Source organism: Mercenaria mercenaria, unplaced genomic scaffold (assembly GCF_021730395.1).
Source record: "Mercenaria mercenaria strain notata unplaced genomic scaffold, MADL_Memer_1 contig_2170, whole genome shotgun sequence".
NCBI classification, from domain to species: domain Eukaryota; kingdom Metazoa; phylum Mollusca; class Bivalvia; order Venerida; family Veneridae; genus Mercenaria; species Mercenaria mercenaria.
In genome coordinates, this window is record NW_026460211.1 from 2 (window position 1) to 21,419 (window position 21,418).

The 21,418-nt window shown below is 36.1% G+C and overlaps 1 long non-coding RNA gene across 1 annotated transcript; it reads right to left on the bottom strand.

The window, feature by feature from the left end:
- Positions 1 to 1,647: 1,647 nt before the first annotated feature.
- Positions 1,648 to 4,511, bottom strand: LOC128552220 (uncharacterized). Its single transcript, XR_008369017.1, has 2 exons — positions 2,647 to 4,511; positions 1,648 to 2,355 (listed from the first exon to the last, which is right to left on the bottom strand). It is a non-coding gene; the product is annotated as an uncharacterized LOC128552220 (long non-coding RNA).
- Positions 4,512 to 21,418: the final 16,907 nt, after the last annotated feature.

Consider the following 21,418-nt stretch of genomic DNA (forward strand, 5'->3'; position numbering starts at 1 on the left):
TCATGAAAATTGGTCAGAATGTTCACCTTGATGATATCTAGGTCAGGTTAGAAACTGAATCACGTTATGTCAAAAACTAGGTCAGTAGTTCTAAAAATAGAAAAACCTTGTGACCTCTCTAGAGGCCATATTTTTCAATGGATCTTCATGAAAATTGGTCAATGTTTATCTTGATGATATCTAGTTCAAGTTCGAAACTGGGTCACGTGGGGTTAAAAACTAGGTCAGTAGATCTAAAAATAGAAAAACCTTGTGACCTCTCTAGAGGCCATATTTTTCATGAGATCTTCATGAATATTGGTCAGAATGTTCACCTTGATGATATCTAGTTCAAGTTCGAAACTGGGTCACGTGGGGTCAAAAACTAGGTCAGTAGGTCTAAAAATAGAAAAACCTTGTGACCTCTCTAGAGGCCATATTTCTCAATGGATCTTCATGAAAATTGGTGAGAATGTTCAGCTTGATGATATCTAGATCAGGTTCGTAACTGGGTCATGTGCGATCAAAACTAGGTCAGTAGGTCGAAAAATAGAAAAACCTTGTGACCTCTCTAGAGGCCATATTTTTCACGAGATCTTCATGAAAATTGGTGAGAATGTTCACCTTGATGATATCTAGGTCAAGTTTAAAAGTGGGTCACGTGCCTTCAAAAACTAGGTCATTAGGTCAGATAATAGAAAAACCTTGTGACCTCTCTAGAGGCCATATTTTTCAATGGATCTTCATGAAAATCGGTCAGAATTTTTTATCTTGATGATATCTAGGTCACATATGCTCAAAAACTAGGTCACTATGTCAAATAATAGAAATAACGACGTCATACTCAGTTCAACACTGGGTCATGTGGGGATAGGTGAGCGATTCAGGACCATCATGGTCCTCTTGTTATTCAATCTAATCTGACCCTGACCACAAGTTTGTAAACAAAATGGTTTTTTCTGCACAGCTTCTGCAAGTGTGAGACCAGCTCTGGACATTGGGCATTTGACTTCAAGACAACCATAGCTCTCTGTTGATTTATCATAAACCTTGCCATCAACATTTGCCCCTAGGGCGGGAAATTGTTCGCATATCCGCAATCCCATTTTTTCAACTTCTGCTGTTTGCCCGGAGTCTCATTTTTTGTTCATATGCCCGGACTGCACTGTTCTTGTGATCTTTCCTATATTTCATCGCTACCGGTGAAAAGTTTGTGTACAGTAATTGCTTAATTATATCATCAGGATTTTTATGCCCCCGAAGGGAGGCATATAGTTTTTGAACCGTCTGTCGGTCTGTCCGCAATTTTCGTGTCCGGTCCATATCTTTGTCATCCATAGATGGATTTTCAATTAACTTGGCATGAATGTGTACCACAGTAAGACGACGTGTCACGCGCAAGACCCAGGTCTAAAGTTCAAAGGTCAAGGTCACACTTAGACGTTAAAGGTCATATTTCATGATAGTGCATTGATGGGCATGTTCGGTCCATATCTTTGTCATTCATGCATGGATTTTAAAATTATTGGGCATGAATGTGTACCACAGTAAGACGACGTGTTGCGCGCAAGACCCAGGTTCGTAGCTCAAAGGTCCTAAACTCTAACATCGGCCATAACTATTCATTCAAAGTGCCATCGGGGGCATGTGTCATGCTATGGAGACAGCTCTTGTTTTTACATTTAATTACTTTACCAAAGTTTGATGAAGTTAGCATTGTCTTATGGAGGTCATTCCAAAGTTTACATTGTAACTGGTCTTTTGTCCTGGTTTCAATGGCATCTATTACAGAGTTATCAGCATTCAGTTTTTTCACATAATCATAAACGGCTGATTCCGTTTCCTCACTGTCAATATCAGTGTTCTCTGGGACATTAATACCCTCCACTGAAAACATTTTTACCAAATTTTGTTCAATCCTGTCTTTTTTAGCACTGTTACTTTCACAATAATTTAATGTTGCAGTAACCTCAACATTTTCACTAACAAGTATGCTCTCTTCAAGGGTTATCTCCTCATGTTGTATATCTTCTGGGTCATCATGAAAGAGAAAGAAGCCAGATGCTGGCATACAGTCTTCTAAATCATCATATAGAGTCCTTAGTGCAGGAACATCTACAAAACGGTCAACCGGTGCACGTGGATCATACAAGGTTACGGATGGTTTTGTGTCCTGCCTCTTTCCGTGAACAAGCTTTTTTATTTTCATATCTGGAAGTTCAGTGGAACTAACTTTCAGGTCTCTGGGCACATTCCAGCTTCCTGATGCATGTTACAGCTTCAGGGGCTTTCTGTAAACGCTTTCTACTGAAATCTTCCACACAAAACAGAAGCCCACCTATATGGTTGCACTTGCCCTCCCCAGTTGGACCCAGTCTGAAATGAGAAATAAAACATTCAATCATAAATTATTTCAAAATAATCTTATTGAAATAAAAACATAGCCAAGAATAAACAGTAGATAGATAGGTAATAGATGTACATAAAATTTTTAATACTGTAGGCACAATTTACGCCTAAGTTTTTAAAACTGTAGGCACAATTTACGCCCTATTAAACAAAGTTCCTTTATCTATATAAATATTCCTTGCAACAATTCATCGGTAAAAATGGTATAAATTAAATTTTACGGTATAATTTAAGGTGAGAAAAACTGCAGATTCTTACCCAGCAGGACATTCACATGCTGCATGAAGCACATCTGCAAGTTCACTGTATACAACAACAACATTGTATTTTACCTTCTTCATTGAAGCAATCACTTTTGCCTTTACTATATAAAGTTACATTTTTAGCTCGACTATTCAAAGAATAGGGGAGCTATCCTACTCGCCCTGGCATCGGCGTGAGCGTCACACAAATGTTAAAGTTTGCGTACCACCCCAAATATTTTCAATGTCCATTGAGATATTGCTTTCATATTTTGCATACTTGTTTACCATCATGACCCCAGTCTGTAAAAAGGAGGAAGCAACTCTATCAAGCATTTTGACTGAATTATGGCCCCTTTTCGACTTTGAATAAATGTTAAAGTTTGCGTACCGCCCCAAATATTTTCAAAGTCAATTGAGATATTGCTTTCATATTTTGCATACTTGTTTACCATCATGACCCCAGTCTGTAAAAAGGAGGAGGCAACTCTATTAAGTATTCATATTTTGCATAATTGTTTACCATCATGACCCCAGTCTGTAAAAAGGAGGAAGCAACTCTATCAAGCATTTTGACTGAATTATGGCCCCTTTTCGACTTTGAATAAATGTTAAAGTTTGCGTACCGCCCCAAATATTTTCAAAGTCAATTGAGATATTGCTTTCATATTTTGCATACTTGTTTACCATCATGACCCCAGTCTGTAAAAAGGAGGAAGCAACTCTATCAAGCATTTTGACTGAATTATGGCCCCTTTTCGACTTTGAATAAATGTTAAAGTTTGCGTACCGCCCCAAATATTTTCAAGGTCAATTGAGGTATTGCTTTCATATTTTGCATAATTGTTTACCATCATGACCCCAGTCTGTAAAAAGGAGGAAGCAACGCTATCAAGCATTTTGACTGAGTTATGGCCCCTTTTTGACTTAGAATATGCTTATTGTAATGTTAAAGTTTTACACATTGCTTATATTATACTATCAGGCAGTGAGAATAGTCGAGCGCGCTGTCCACTGACAGCTCTTGTTGTTTGTACACACTTTGATGTTTTCACAACCAAGTAATCATACAACTGGTGAAAGTTAACCTCGGGGAGGTTTCTCAAGTCGGACGTCCAAACAGCATCTCCTGCTAAAACTGTCAAATCACTAAACGTACTTTCCCTCGGAATATTAATGTCAATTCGTCCTTTGTTTACTTCCGCGAGTTTTGGGTCGTCAGTTCCACTACTGTTTACTCGGCAAATATGAATATATAAGCGTGAAACTAAAGACGCTTTCTTTCCAAAGTACTTTCATTAACAGTCTAAAGTAATTGCTTCAGTTGTTTTACGTTTAATTCCTGTAAATCGTGTGTAGAAAAGCTCAAATATTTATCAGTAACACTCGCCATTGTTTATAATGTCAAACAGGAAACTATCACATCGAGCCGCGTTTTGGATATTTCGGGTCACGTGAAATCTATAAATAGTACGCATAACGTATTGGGAAACTGGTCTATTTATGGTGTTTGTTTGTGGACTACCAAAGAGCCTTTCATGGCATAAATTGATTCAAACAAGGATTAGTAGTAAAATGACCAATATGATTAAATGTATATACAGGCTTTCAAGTAGTCCTACTTTTTCCTACTTTTCCTACTTTTTAGGTCTGTTCCTACTTTTTCCTACTTTTTTTGAAAAAACTCCTACTATTCCTACTTTTTTATCTAAAGAAGAAAAAATATGTTAACAAATGTTGTTAGTCTATTTGTATAATGAATTTTGTTACACAATGTAAGGACTGAGGGTGTACTGGTGAGGCTCTAGAGACCTTTGATATGCTGCTGGTGACCTCTTCATTTTGTGAGTTGAATACTGACCTTGATATTGGAGCATAAGAGGTTGCAGGTAGCTTTGTACAATGGGGACCTCAAAGCATCATGAAAATAGAAAAACCTTATATATTGTGCTGCTGTGTAATTGTGAGTAAATGTACAAGAATCAGGCCCATGCCCCAATATAACCCTCCCCAGTTTGCTGAGAAGTGACCTATACCCATCAAGGTTGCACCCAACTATTTTGGCCAAGGACAAATATTTTCTCAAAATTTAGACACAAAACTACACCAGAAGCCTCCATTTCATACCTGTATTTCAAAATTTTCCAGGGGGAGAACACACTGGCCCCCCCCCCCCCCCCGCCCCCCGAAAAAAAAAATTAGGAAAATACCTCTCCCAGTACTTCAAAATTAAGACCAAAAAATGCAACAGAGCTCATCATTTCATACTTGTATTTCAAATATTTCCAGGGGAAGAGCACCCTGACCCCCCTAAAATGACTGGGATACCTCCTTCCATACCTAGAAATTAAGACCAAGAACTGCACTCAGAGCTCACCATTTTATATCTGTATTGCAAAATTTTCCAGTGGGAGAGCCCTCTGACCCTCCTAGAATAACTGGGATACCTCCTCCCATACCTCAAAATTTAGACCAAAAAATGCACACAGAGCCCACCATTTCATACCTGTGTTTCAAAATTTTCCAGTGTGACAGCCCCCTGACCCCCCTAAAATGACTGGGATACCTCTTCCCATACTTAAAAATTTAAACCAAAAATGCACCAGAGCCCACTATTTCATACCTGTATTTCAAAATTTTCCAGGGGAAAGCCCCCTGAGCCTCTAAAATGACTGGGATACCTCTTCCATACCTAAAAATTAAGACCAAAAAATGCACCCAAAGCCCACCATTTCATACCTGTGTTTCAAAGTTTTCCAGTGGGACAGCCCCTGACCCCCCTAAAATGACTGAGATACCTCTTCCCATACCTAAAAATTAAGACCAAAAAATGCACCCAGAGCCCACCATTTCATACCTGTATTGCAAAATTTTCCAGGGGGAGAGCCCCCAGACCACACTAAAATGACTTGAATACCTCCGCCCATACCTCAAAATTTAGACAAAAAAAATGCACCAAAGCCCCACCATTTCATACCTGTATTTCAATATTTTCCAGGGGACAGCCCCCTGACACCCACCCTCACCCCTAAGAGGAGAAGAGTACCCCTCCAGTAATTCTGAACTTAGACATTATATCAAAAACATTCAGGGAGAAACCCCACTCATCCTTCCCCCAACTTGGACAGAGGCCCCCCTCCCAAACCTACCCCCTACCCCCTCTTTGCGCTATGCACTTCGCCGCTTATGCTTTTCTTCTAAAACTGGCAAGTTTGTTCTCATAAGTTCCTACTATTTATCATCAGATTCCTACTTTTTTCCTACTTTTCTCCTACTTTTAAGCTCACCTGTCACAAAGTGACAAGGTGAGCTTTTGTGATCGCGCGGTGTCCGTCGTCCGTGCGTCCGCCTGTAAACTTTTCCTTGTGACATCTCTAGAGGTCACATTTTTCATGGGATCTTTATGAAAATGGGTCAGAATGTTCATCTTGGTAAATTCTAGGTCAAGTTCGAAACTGGGTCACGTGCCATCAAAAACTAGGTCAGTAGGTCTAAAAATAGAAAAACCTTGTGACCTCTCTAGAGGCCATAATTTTCAATGGATCTTCATGAAAATTGGTCAGAATGTTCACCTTGATGATATCTAGGTCAAGTTCGAAACTGGGTCACGTGCGGTCAAAAACTAGGTCAGTAGATCTAAAAATGGAAAAACCTTGTGACCTTTCTAGAGGCCATATATTTTAAAAAATCTTCATGAAAATTGGTCAGAATGTTCACCTTGATGATATCTAGGTCAAGTTCGAAACTTGGTCATGTGCCATCAAAAACTAGGTCAGGAGGTCTAAAAATAGAAAAACCTTGTGACCTCTCTAGAGGCCATATATTTCACAAGATCCTCATGAAAATTGGTCAGAATGTTCACCTTGATGATATCTAGGTCAAGTTCGAAACTGGGTCACGTGTGGTCAAAAACTAGGTCAGTAAGTCTAAAAATAGAAAAACCTTGTGACCTTTCTAGAGGCCATATATTTCACAAGATCTTCATGAAAATTGGTCAGAACGTTCACCTTGATGATATCTAGGTCAAACCGAAACTGGGTCACGTGCCATCAAAAACTAGGTCAGTAGGTCAAATAATAGAAAAACCTTGTGACCTCTCTAAAGGCCATATTTTTCAATGGATCTTCATACAAATTGGTCTGAATGTTCATCTTGATGATATCTAGGTCAAGTTCGAAAGTGGGTCACGTGCCCTCAAAAACTAGGTCAGTAGGTCAAATAATAGAAAAACCTTGTGACCTCTCTAAAGGCCATATTTTTCAATGGATCTTCATGAAAGTTGGTCTGAATGTTCATCTTGATAATATCTAGGTCAAGTTCGAAACAGGGTCATGTGCGGTCAAAAACTAGGTCAGTAGGTCTAAAAATAGAAAAACCTTGTGACCTCTCTAGAGGCCATACTTATGAATGGATCTCCATAAAAATTGGTCAGAATGTTCATCTTGATGATATCTAGGTCAAGTTCGAAAGTGGGTCACGTGCCGTCAAAAAGTAGGTCAGTAGGTCAAATAATGAAAAAAACGTTGTGACCTCTCTAGAGGTCATATTTTTAATGGGATCTGTATGAAAGTTGGTCTGAATGTTTATCTTGATGATATCTAGGTCAAGTTTGAAACTGGGTCAACTGCGATCAAAAACTAGGTCAGTAGGTCTTGAAATAGAAAAACCTTGTGACCTCTCTAGAGACCATATTTTTCAATGGATCTTCATGAAAATTGGTCAGAATGTTCACCTTGATGATATCTAGGTCAAGTTTGAAACTGGGTCACGTGCTATAAAAAACTAGGTCAATAGATCAAATAATAGAAAAACCTTGTGACCTCTCTAGAGACCATATTTTTCAATGGATCTTCATGAAAATTGGTCAGAATTTTTATCTTGATAATATCTAGGTCACGTTCAAAACTGGGTCACATGAGCTCAAAAACTAGGTCACTATGTCAAATAATAGAAAAAACGACGTCATACTCAAAACTGGATCATGTGGGAAGAGGTGAGCGATTCAGGACCATCATGGTCCTCTTGTTTATATCAGAAGCTCCTACTTTTTTCCTACTTTTCTCCTACTTTTTTTATATCAGAGGCTCCTACTTTTCTCCTACTTTTTCATCAAAGGCCTGTATATATAATAATGTCCAATCATGTGTCAATTATAGAGGATATAGCTCTATGAAACTATCTGATTTTTTTGACGTAACTGTTTGGTTAAAACAGGGAGAACCATTACCTCCCTAGTTATTTATACTTTTTGTTAATGATATTGTTGATAATATAAATATGCATGCATTGACTGAGAAAGATCTTGAACTTCTATCAATGTATTTAATCCTATTTGCAGATGATATTGTTTTGTTCACCACTGATCCTACTAGTTTACAAGCGCAAATTGATAGTCTATATCAATATTCTGAGAGGTTGGGTTTAAAAATTAACGTAAGTAAAACTAAGCTATGTGTATTTTCGAAACGTAGGCAAAATAATTATGCTGATATTTATATAAATAATGAAATAATAGAAAGGGTTGAGCATTTTACATACCTGGGTGTGAAATTCATTCGCACTGGATCTATGAACGAAGCTGTCAAGGCGCTACACGATCAAGCTTTAAGAGCCTATAGTAATTTACTATCATTGTTTGGTAGGGGAATTTAGATGTTAAGACCAAACTTCAATTATTCGACATTATGGTAGTTCCAATATTGACATACGGATCCGAGGTTTGGGGTGTGTATAATTTGAAGGATGTTGATAAACTCCACGTGCGCTTTTGTAAATATATATTGGGTGTTAAGAAACAAACCCCAAACAGTGCTGTATATGGGGAACTTGGAAGGTTTCCTTTGTCAATAATATGTAAGTCCAGAGCACTTAAATTCTGGTTTAAAGTCATGAAAAATGTAAACTCACCTATCCATACAGTTTATATTGACTTGTGTAATAATGTCAGTTCAAATTGTTTGACAACGCGAATACACTCTATAATTGACCCATTAGGATATCATAATGTACTTGTTAATTTTAATGTTGATATACATAAATTTGATATGTTTAAGACACGATTATTCGATCAATACATGCAAGATTGGAATGCATCCATAAATGAAAGTGCTAAACTAGATACTTATTGTAACTTTAAAACTACTTTTTGTTTTGAAAGTTATATTGTTAAATTATCAAATGATGAACTTAAGAAAATGATTTACTCGTATAAGAACTTAGCCATAGAAACTGGAAGATATAACAGCATACCAAGGGAAAATAGAGTATGTGCTTTGTGTAATAAGAATATGATTGAATCTGAATACCACTTTATGTTATGCTGTACAAAATATCATGATATTAGAAAGAAATATCTAGGTAATGTATCCTGGCCCAGTAGACAGAAATACTATTCTTTGATGTCAGCTAATAATAAAACTAAACTAGTTAACATAGCCAAATATATAAAAGAAGCTATGAATGTCCGTATCAATACCCTTGAACAATGAACTGTTTCTGTGATTATTACATGTATATATTGCAAATGAAATGTTTTTGTATTTGTACCTGTCTTTGCCATAATGTATTGTGTTTTGTAAATGGTCAAAGGCAATTTTATATTGCTGAATTTTGCCAATAATTTTGTAACTTGAAAATTGGTGAGAATGTTCATCTTGATGATATCTAGGTCAAGTTCAAAACTGGGTCACATGCCTTCAAAAACTAGGTCATTAGGTCAAATAATAGAAAAACCTCACTAGAGGCCATATTTTTCAATGGATCTTCATGAAAATTGGTCAGAATTTTTATCTTGATGATATCTAGGTCAAGTTCAAAACTGGATCACATGAGCTCAAAAACTAGGTCACTATGTCAAATAATAGAAAAAACGACGCCATGTGGGGACAGGTGAGCGATTCAGGACCATCATGGTCCTCTTGTTTTTCCATTGTTATCTAGATAAAGTCAGTGCTTTAAAGATTCATATAAAGTGTTTTTTTCTGTTCATAACAGGTGTAACATAATATTTTGTTTTCCACAAATTCTTGGATATCTCAATGAATTTGCATTGCTTTAGTTTACTATATGGCTTTTGGTAATAAAAACTGCTTTATATTAATTCCTTTTGAAATATTTTTTTTTGTAAAACAAGAATAGTTTTAATGCATTTCTGTTTTGTTTCAGTTGTGTTCCTTGCAATTGTACAGCATTAAATCATGTCACTTTGTAATAATCCCATGGTATCAACATATTAGTTCTTCTTTAGTTTCAAACATGTTTTGTATAATATTGTTGGGGTTCACCGTTGAGATTTGGTACAGATTCATCTTCAGTAAGGTGACAACATATTGAGTTTCATATGTAGGTTTTGTATCACTGACTCTAGCAAAACAGTACGAACATGGTCAACAACTCAATTTGATCAAACGATTTACTGTATAATTGTAGTCCTCCTTTCTATTGGTCTTTACACATTCTCATGAAGAATGATGTTCTGGTATGCATGTGGATAAAAAAAAAACAGCATTGATTGAAGCTGTTTTATGAACACCAGACCTGATATTTCAAATTCAAATGGAACAAACATTTGTAGGTATCCCTTTGTGTCCCTGTCAAAACTGATTGGTGACTTGACTGCTGTCTTACAGCTCTCTGTGATTTAGTCCAATCAGTGACCTTAGTTACCTCCCCTGATCCGTCCACTGAGTCACAACACTGAAATGGAAGTGATAATTATGCCACAAGTTGGACTATCTGTGACAGAACTAATATAATCATGTTTGCTGTAATTCTTCTAGTTTATTATGGCAACTTTGCCTAGCTTGTTTCCTTCTCAGCATGTTTTAAGTTTATGTCATTTGTCTATGTACTAATTAACCAAATTTACTATTGAAACTTAGGTCAAAATGTTTTAACAATAATTTTATCTTAAGATTTAAATTGTTACCCATTAAGTGACTTTGCACATTGTTTTATTTTTTCTAAATTGATATTTTCATGTACCTCAATGGAAATTTGTGCTCATTTGTTTGAAATAAAAAATGTGTCGCTGATTTTGTTGTTTTCATTTTTGTAGATCATGGACACTTTAGTGCTGGAGAGACACTAATCCTTTTTATGATTTTAAGTGAAAAACCAGTGTATGTACATTGTTATTACAGTTGTGAATAGACACTGATATATTTTAGGGACCTAAACCATGATTTATTAAATCATAATTGTGTCTTCCAACATACAGTGGTGTGGGAGACATATTGATTTACACTTGTTTGTGTGTCTGTCACAAATCTTGTCCGCACTCTAAGTCAAACATTTAAATTCACCCAGGCACTTTTGAATTATGGCCCTTGGATTACCGAAAATAGGCCTTTTTACCCTTGTCAGCACTCTAAGTCAAACATTTCTCATCTGATCTTGAACAAAATGTTTTTGACCATAAGTCCTTGGCCAACTTGGAGAACTAGCGGAATCGGCCCAGGCACTTTGGAATTATGGCCCTTGAATTACCGAAAATCGGCCTTTTTACTCTTTTTCGCACTCTAAGTCAAACAGTTTTCATCCGATCTTCACCAAACTTGAACCAAATGTTTTTGACCATAACTCCCCGGCCAAGTTCATTAACTGACCAAATCGTCGAAGGCACTTCAGAATTATAGCCCTTGAATTACCCAAAATCAGGCTTTTTACACTTCAAAGATATATTTGTAGTGAGTAAACAGTATATAAAGACTGACTTACTATTTAGATGATTAGGCAGTTGTGGGAGACGCTTTTCTCAAAAGCAGCTCTAGTTCTTAAATGTTTTAAAGATACATAAGACCCAGCCTCATATTTGAAAGTATGAACAATGACTTCATAGTTATTAAGTAAACATAAAATTAATGTGTCAATACAGTGTGTCAGATTCAAAATAGTACTTAATACATGTGTAGCTGTGCACAGTGTATATATGTGTGCTACCACTAAAATCCTGGAAGTTTTTTTTAAACAAATGACAGTTTTTACATGACATTAAATTGTGAATGTAGCTCTACAGACATGATAAGTTTATATAGTTGGTCAAGATGAATTAATTTGATGGGGATTTTTAGCTCGACTATTCAAAGAATAGTAGATTCCACTTATGGGAATAAATTGAAACTTCACACACTTATTCACTGTGATAAAATGACTTACATAGCACAGGTTCCATAACTCTGTTTTGCTTTTTTACTAAATTATGCCCTTTTTTCGACTTAGAAATTCTTGGTTAAGGTTTTGTATGTAAGCTGGTATCTCAGTAACCACTTGTGTGAATGGATTGAAACTTCACACACTTATCCACTGTGATAAACTGACCTACATTGCACAGGTTCCATAACTCTGTTTTGCTTTTGTACAAAATTATGCCCCTTTTTCGACTTAGAAATTCTTGGTTAAAGTTCTGTATGTAAGTTGGTATCTCAGTATCCACTAATGGGAATGGATTGAAACTTCACACACTTATTCACTGTCATGATTTGACATGCACTGTGCAGGTCCCATAACTCTACTTTGCATTTTTTCAAAATTATGCCCCTTTTTCTGACTTAGCAGTTTTTGGTTAAGTTTTTGTATGCAAGCTGGTATCTCAGTATCCACTAATGGAATTGGATTGAAATTTTACATGTGCACTGTCATGATCTGACATAAAATGTGTAGGACCCATAACTCTACTTTGCGTTTTTTCAAAATTATGCCCCTTTTTCGACTTCTGTATTCATTCAATTGACTTGGCTGTTGAATAGTCAAGCGTTGCTGTCCTCCGACAGCTCCTGCTTACCTTAAAATACATTATTTTAGTGATAGATGCATATTGAATATCTTAAGATAAATCAAGCTATTGATGTCCCATCTGCCTACTTATATATTATTGGGACCAAGACCAAGAAATAGGTCTACAATATTTGATCCAGTATTTTATTTAATCTAATAATTTATAGCAGAAGAACATTTTAATGAATTTAAACACATCTGCCACAGTTTATCAATATTTTTAAAGGTATAAAAAACCCAAATTTCACATTTGAAAATACAAACAGTTACTACATATAGTTTGTGTAAACATAAAATTAACAAATTTATGTGTATGGCCAGTACCATGCATGCCTAGCTAAACTGGGTATAAATGTGTACTGCCACTGAAAACTGGAAGTTTTTCAATCCCCCACCAATAGTGGTTATAGGAATGGTCTCCCATCCGTCTGTTCGTCAATAACAATTGTGTCCATGCCAGGTAACTTAAACCCCTTGAAGGATTTTCATGAAACTAGGGTCAAATGATCACCTCATCAAGACAATGTGAAGAACTCATGAGTCAGCCATGTCAGCTCAAGGTCAAGGTCACAACTCTACTTCAAATGTTTAAGCTTTCCATTTTGTCTCTGCTCTGTATCTCCTAAACCCTTTAAAGGGTTTTCATGAAACTATGGTCAAATGATCACCTCATCAAGATGATGTGCAGAACTCATTAATCACCAATGTTGGCTCAAGGTCAAGGTCACAACTCTAGGTCAAAGGTTTAAGCCTTCCATTTTGTGTCCGCTCTGTATCTCCTAAACCCCTTAAAGGGTTTTCATGAAACTTTGGTCAATGATCACCTCATCAAGATGATGTGCAGAACTCATGAATCAGCCATGTTGGCTCAAGGTCAAGGTCACAACTCTAGGTCAAAGGTTTGAGCCTTCCATTTTGTGTCTACTCTGTAACTCTTAAATCCCTTGAAGGATTTTCATGAAACTAGGGTCAAATTATCACCTCATCAAGACAATGTGCAGAACTCATGAGTCAGCCATGTCGGCTCAAGGTCAAGGTCACAACTCTAGTTCAAATGTTTAAGCCTTCCATTTTGTGTCCACTCTGTATCTCCTAAACCCCTTGAAGGGTTTTCATGAAACTAGGGTCAAATGATCACTTCATCAAGATGATGTGCAGAACTCATGAATCAGCCATGTTGGGTTAAGGTCACAACTCAAGGTCAAAAGTTCGAGCCTTCTATTTTGTGTCCACCCTGTATCTCCTAAACCCCTTGAAGGATTATCATTAAACTTGGGTCAAATGATCACCTCATCAAGATGATGTGCAGAACTCAAGAGTCAGTCATGTATGCTCAAGGTCAAGGTCAAAGGTTTGAGCCTTCCATTTTTTATCCACTCTGTATCTCTTAAACACCTTGAAGGATTTTCATGAAACTAGGGTCAAATGATCACCTCGTCAAGGCAATGTGCAGAACTCGTGAGGCAGCCATGTCAGCTCAAGGTCAAGGTCACAACTCTAGTTCAAATGTTTTAGCCTTCCATTTTGTGTCTGCTCTGTATCTCCTAAACTCCTTGAAGGGTTTTCATGAAACTAGGGTCAAATGATCACCTCATCAAGATGATGTGCAGAACATCATGAATCAGCCATGTTGGGTCAAGGTCACAACTCTAGGTCAAAGGTTTGAGCCTTCCATTTTGTGTTCGCTCTGTATCCCCTAAACCCCTTAAAGGATTTTCATAAAACTTGGGTCAAATGATCACTTCATCAAGACGATGTGCAGAACTCATGAGACAGCCATGTCAGCTCAAGGTCAAGGTCAAAGGTTTAAGCCTTCCATTTTGTGTCCGCTCTGCTTGAAGAATTTTCATGAAACTAGGGTTGGCTCAAGGTCAAAGGTTTGAGCCTTCCATTTGTGTCCACTCTGTATCTTTTAAACCCCTTGAAGGAGATGTCGTCATGCATGGACTATAAAATATACTTAACAACGTCAATGCTTCCACTCTATACCATCAACACTTTTGCTATCAATAACAGCGGCGGAGGATATAGCTGTCTTTCAGACTGCCTTGTTTTTTTTTATATTTTTTTAGCTACTTCTCTTACACCATTTGGGCAGATTTCCACAAAACCTTACAGGACTTATCTGTGTCGAGTGTAGTTATGTATATCATGGTCATGTTCTTGTTCAGTGGTTCACAGTGGAGTTGTGGCCTTTAATTTGTCATATTTTATTGTGTTGGCACTACTTGCTGTAAACCACTGGGCTACATTTCACCACAACTTGTGAGTGATCAGTGTGGAGCATAGTGTTCAGTGATTTTCACTTGAGTAATGGTCCTTAATTTGTGGCGTTTTACAATGATTGCATGTTAAGTGGTGTTTTTTTTTTTTCATGAAAAACTATCTTTAGTCTGTTTTAGAGCTGTGACCTTTTTCTAGACTTAGAAATAGTAAAACTATATCAGTATATTGTGTACTCGACTCGTCCTCCATTTTTCATCCAGTTGAAATGAAACTTCCTAAAAATAAAATCGAGATGCGCATATTATTGGGACTTTTATGCCTAGTGTTTTCTGGCTCTGGACTTTATTTATTTACCCCAATCAAAGAAGAGGGGGTACATTATTTTCCTCATTGAATATGATCATCTCGTCTGTAGATCTGTCAGTAGACTGTTTGGTTTCCAGTCAATAACTAGAGAATGTTTGGATCACAATGGTCAAACTTCACAGAATGATTGCCTGTGACCAATGAATAACTCCCTACCGTTTTGTAGATCAGTAGTTCAAGGCCGAGGCCACATACACAATTTTGGGATTGAAAACAGTTCCTGCTCAGTAACTAAAGAATGTCTTCGCCTACTGTTATCAAATTTCATAGAAAGATTGCCTGTAGATGAACACTATTTTCTTAGGCTTTTAAGATTACAGCGATATCGAAACTCAAAACGGTTCAGTGTACACACCGTAACTAAAGAACTCCTTGACATACAAACACCAAGCTTATTTAAGGAACAAAAAGACCGATTACATAGAGTTAGATTCCTATTTGAAATGTATATTTTATTATTTTTATAAAATTTTGTAATTACTCCCCTTTAATATGAGAGTATATAAAAAGCTGGGTATTTCTTCTTATTTCGATACAATGTCTAGTTTTACATTTGCATTTAATAGACATATCAACTATTGAACAATCTGAACCAAAATGCAAGTTTTAAAGCTGTGTGTAGCTTCTGAATTCATTTATTTCCAATCTATCTTGGTTGCGCAACCAAGATAGGCAAAGGGAGGTAATAATAATTTTCTAATGAATTCCATCTAAATACATATTTTTTAATGCAAATATTTTACAAATATATTACAATATGTCTAATTTCCTTAGGCAAAGTATGTTTATCAAATTTATACTTATGATCAAATAACTCTATCTTGGTTGGGCAACCAGGATAGGAAAATGAAATTTTAAAAATACCTCCAATGAAAATCTAATTTGTATTAAGTGTTAAGTGAACATAAATGAGTGTAAATGATCAGATACTAAAGTTTCGAACAAATCCGTTACATGGCCAAAATCTGATTATCCACCTTTAATTGATTATTGCCTGTGGTCAGTAGTTGCATCGCACTGCTTTTTACGAAATATAGGTTAAGGTCGTAGTGACGTCAAGACTGAAAATGGTTCCCTCTAAATAAACCAGGTAATGTTTTGGCCTACAGCGGTCAAACTTCATAGAATGATTGCCTGTTGACAGTAGATGAACCTCACTGCTGTAGTCACTTAGCACTAATTCAAAGACAGACTGACATGTAGACTGAAAATGGTTTCTGCTAAATACCTTAAGAATTAATTTAATCCCTTGAGCTTGTTGTCTTCAGACCTCCTAAAATATGATTGCGTGTCAGTAAATAAGGCCTACCTTTTGTGGGTTTTTTTTTTTTGGAACCAATAGGTCAAAGGATCGAAGGACAATGTCACAGTACTCTCGGGACTGGAAATGGAAAAGGCCGTCTTGGGGCTTACATGTCTTACAAACAGCTCCTTTTCCGTCAAGCATTTTAGGAGGCATATTAACACAAAATGTTGTTCAGGACTATGAGTTGCCATTGTAACTGTAAATACTGTATACGGTGTAAAATATTAGCTTTTTCAATTTGAATATATTGGCAATGTTTGATTCTGGCGGAAGTTGATGATACCGCAAAAAAAATTTCACCCTTCTAAATTTTCGGCAACCGGGAGGGCAAGGGAAACAACTGTGTGCTTTTTCTGCAAACACCAACACAGTGTTACTTCCCCTTATCTGTGACTATGCCTGCGCAAATTTACAAATGTTGCCCCTATGCCAACTACGATATTCTGAAAATTTTATAACAATCTATCGGCAAAGTTTGATTTTTTCCCTAAACTTACAATTAAAAATTACTTCATCGAAATGAGATTTAAAAAAAATCGGTATTACCACCCTCGGAATTCTGACTGACGGCAACACTGTCTGACTACGAAGCCTGGAGTCGTTCGGCACAGCCTCCAGTTACCACCAAAACAGTTGCTCTTAAATCGAATCTACAACAGATTATTATGCTCGGAAATTGAAGCGTTTTCTGTATCTTGCATTATCCTTCTAGTATAGTAACACTGCATGAGCCGTCCATGATGGTTACCAGTGGCAACTATACAGAAGCTTACACCGAACTAGTTAACTGACAGTTGACAGAGGCGGCGGAATCTGTTCGGCTCTGTGGATGTAGGATGCTGTTGCAGTATTGTTCTGCAAGGTCATACTAAAATTGTGATTTTTTTCACACACAGTACATGGCCTCGGGTGATTTATGCTTTGTCCATAAAAAAACATGCCAAAACTCAACGTCGGCGCTGATTGTAGGAAGGATTAAGACAAACTGGATTCTAAGGCTACACATAATAGTGTAGAAAATCTGGTGACCACGTGCGCGCGATAGAAGTCAGAATATAACGTCTACAAATATAATATTTAAATATTAAAGAAAATTTCCTTAGATGATGTACATAATGTCTGTTTGCTTCGTGCGGTTCCTGACGACTTTCGTATAAATGCAGACCTCAAGCATCGACACGTAACAGCTCCACTTCCCCGTATTACTTTTAAAATGAATGTAACCTTAAAGGCCTAGATTTTGGCAGTGGGCCAAGGGATTTTTGTCTTCGCCAGCACAGTTGGGGGCTAATGACCATCACAGTATGGCTCCAATAAACAAGGGTCATTGTACATTGGAGAGTCAGTCTACCTTACAAGTGTATCTATTAGTGAGAAGGGGAAACTATGTAATTTATTTTAAATTAATGAATAATTGATAACTTTTAAAGTTATACTAGTTTTTTTTTGCATTTCCATGTAAAAAAAAATATTTGTTGATCAAACACAATAATAAAATAATCAGAAACTTATTTTCACAATAATGAAATAATGAGAAACTTACTTAAAGAAACATGCAAATTTTTATTTTTTCAAATTCTGTCTGGAGAATTGTGATATTTCTGAAAAATGTGACTTTCACTCATCTAAAGCTTGCAGAATACTGTAAATAACATTTGTCTAAATTGAAAACAGAATGTGAATTTCAAAGTTACAAAGCAAAGCATGAAAAAAGTCCCTTTTGGCAACATACTGAAAATGAAAATTGAGTATAGATGGAACACAATAATTCTATATTCAAATAATGTTGATTACATGAATACATGAAAATCAATTTCCAAATCGAAAATTATTGTTTGTCAGCACAAAGAACTCAGGAAGTTTTCACTATACTTCAAGTCTTGTGTTTTATTATCATTATTATTTTTAATATTACTGTATCTTTTATCATCCTATATGTAATATAATAATAATGATATACTAATGATAATAATAATAATAATAATAATTATGATTATGATTATTTCTATTATTATTATTATCATAATTATAACATTAAAGTAACAGTTATTATCATCTACATAATATCAAAATAATAATTATTATTATTATCAATCCACATTTACTGAAGAAAAATTAATTTCTTTCAACTCCACTGCACACATCTTCATGGTCTAGCTGGGGTCCCTGCTGTGCTAATTGCCCTCTAATCAGCTGCTATTACATAATCGCTGATAAGCAGCAGATAAGATGGGAGTTGTATATTGGATTTGGGGGGGGGGGGTACACTTATATAGTAAAGGATGATAAAAGATACAGTAATATTAAAAATAATAATGATAATAAAACACAAGACTTGAAGTATAGTGAAAACTTCCTGAGTTCTTTGTGCTGACAAACAATAATTTTCGATTTGGAAATTGATTTTCATGTATTCATGTAATCAACATTATTTGAATATAGAATTATTGTGTTCCATCTATACTCAATTTTCATTTTCAGTATGTTGCCAAAAGGGACTTTTTTCATGCTTTGCTTTGTAACTTTGAAATTCACATTCTGTTTTCAATTTAGACAAATGTTATTTACAGTATTCTGCAAGCTTTAGATGAGTGAAAGTCACATTTTTCAGAAATATCACAATTCTCCAGACAGAATTTGAAAAAATAAAAATTTGCATGTTTCTTTAAGTAAGTTTCTCATTATTTCATTATTGTGAAAATAAGTTTCTGATTATTTTATTATTGTGTTTGATCAACAAATATTTTTTTTTACATGGAAATGCAAAAAAAACTAGTATAACTTTAAAAGTTATCAATTATTCATTAATTTAAAATAAATTACATAGTTTCCCCTTCTCACTAATAGATACACTTGTAAGGTAGACTGACTCTCCAATGTACAATGACCCTTGTTTATTGGAGCCATACTGTGATGGTCATTAGCCCCCAACTGTGCTGGCGAAGACAAAAATCCCTTGGCCCACTGCCAAAATCTAGGCCTTTAAGTATGTTTGAGTTTATGATCTGACGTTTTTTGTGTTTTTTTTTTTTTTTTAAATTTTGAAACAATGTATACGGGACAGACAAATCAACACTATCCAAGAGGTTTGGACGGGATAGGGATACTTTCGGTGAAATCAATTTAATTATATGGAAACTATGATACATAACGAACTGTGCATATACTTCTTAAGAATCTTTTCTCTAAATATTCACACCGAAAAATCAAGGTTGATAGCATTTTATGACCGAATTAATAGTTTTTTTTATGTAATTTCATTTTGTGATTGATAACAAACTCAGAACTCTTATTTAAATTTCACTTCACTAGATCTACTCTCATCCATGAGCAATATGTCATTCGGGTGTCGTATGTTTTCACAAAAGAAGGATTAGCGGCTATTGTTGCGGTGTTCATTCTTCCAACACACCTGAGCTGTGTAGATACCTGTGTATACTTATATGGAAAAAGCTGTTCTGTGTATTCACATACTAGTATCTGCTACGCGAATTTCATTACTAGTATGTTCCGTGTGTTTACACTCTGTGAAATTAGAATCATATCACCCCATTTCTCGTTTCGTATGAACTTATTTTGCTGATACATTTGGCTTGTAACATGTGTTATTTAGTACGAATTTCAATTTTAATGACTTGCCAACATAATTAACTATATTACATTCGCTCTACTCAGAATTCTACTCTACATGTACAAAGCATATCTCATTTGCTCTACCTATCATTATGTACAGTCCAAGTCAGTTTCTTCATTATATCTCGTCTGTTCTATCATTGAAGCCCATCTGTTCCTTCATCATATCTCGTCTGTTTTCAGATCATCTGTTCTGCCATTGCAGACCGTCTGTTCCTTCATCGTATCTCGTCTGTTTTCATAATTATATATCATCTGTTCTGCTATTGCAACCCATCTGTTCTGTCATCATATCTCACCTGTTTCTTCATTATGTCCCATCTGTTCCTTCATCATATCTCGTCTGTTTCTTCATTATATATCGTCCGGTCTGTCAGTGCAGCCCGTCTGTTCTATTATTATATCCCGCCTGTTTGTTTTTTATCATTATATCCCGTTTGTCCCGCCGTATCCCGTGTGTTTTATCATTATACCTCATCTGTCTAACTATTATACCCCGTCCGTTCCATTTTGCCTCGTGTGTTCCATCATTGTAAGAAGACTATTCCTGTATTATACTTATTCTGTTACATCATCGTGTATAATTGTTTCAGACTGGTTATAATGAAGTTAGAGGCGCGGTGGGATATGATTTTTTTTTTTTTTTTTTTTTTTTTTTTTTTTTTTTTTTTTTTTTTTTTTTGTAAAGCGACGTTTTCCACTGTATTTACTTTATGTAATGACGGGTAGCTACCTGGATTCTATACCAGTACTATATTCCGTTCTCTGCATGTAACTGAAAGCTACTCCACATGAATCAAACGTAGAAGACGACTGATTTCAGAATAAAAGCGTCACAGAGAACATACGCTTCTACTGGGTAGATCCAGCGCAAAGTAGAGGTCGTTTTATTAAGTTCTCTGTAACTATTTAATAAAAGACATTATGTCTGAAATTATTCATCTTCCATGCCTGTTTCTTCATTATAACCATTACAGCAACTTATTAAGAGGAGTAGTGGTTAAGGTGTCGTCTGCTTAGCCTCGAGGTCGGGGATTCGAGCTCCTCTGGCGGTCGCGACCATGTCTTCTCATATGACATCAGTCACTGGTTTTTGCAGGAAGATTCAAATAAGCACCAAGCTTCGATCACAATCGAGCTGAAATAAATTAGTATAAACTAAAGTAACAATTCATATCTCGTTCGTCTGTCCATCTATTCATTTCGCCCATGTTCATATGTGAAAAACAATTCTACAGCATTTTTTTTTCGCCAGCAGGATCGTTCTATTTTGGTGTTGCTCTTCGCGAATACAATAAAATATAGCCCCTGCCAAGACCCGAGATAAAAAAGGTCGGTAAAAGAGTGCAGCCCGTAGAATGATCAGAATTCAAAACCCATTTGTTAGCTAGATGTTCTTTTTCTTAGTACTGGTAGAGAATTTTTGTTCAATTTCCGTAGAACGTAGAGGTTTGCCAGCATTTGGGTGACCATAGTTGTTACA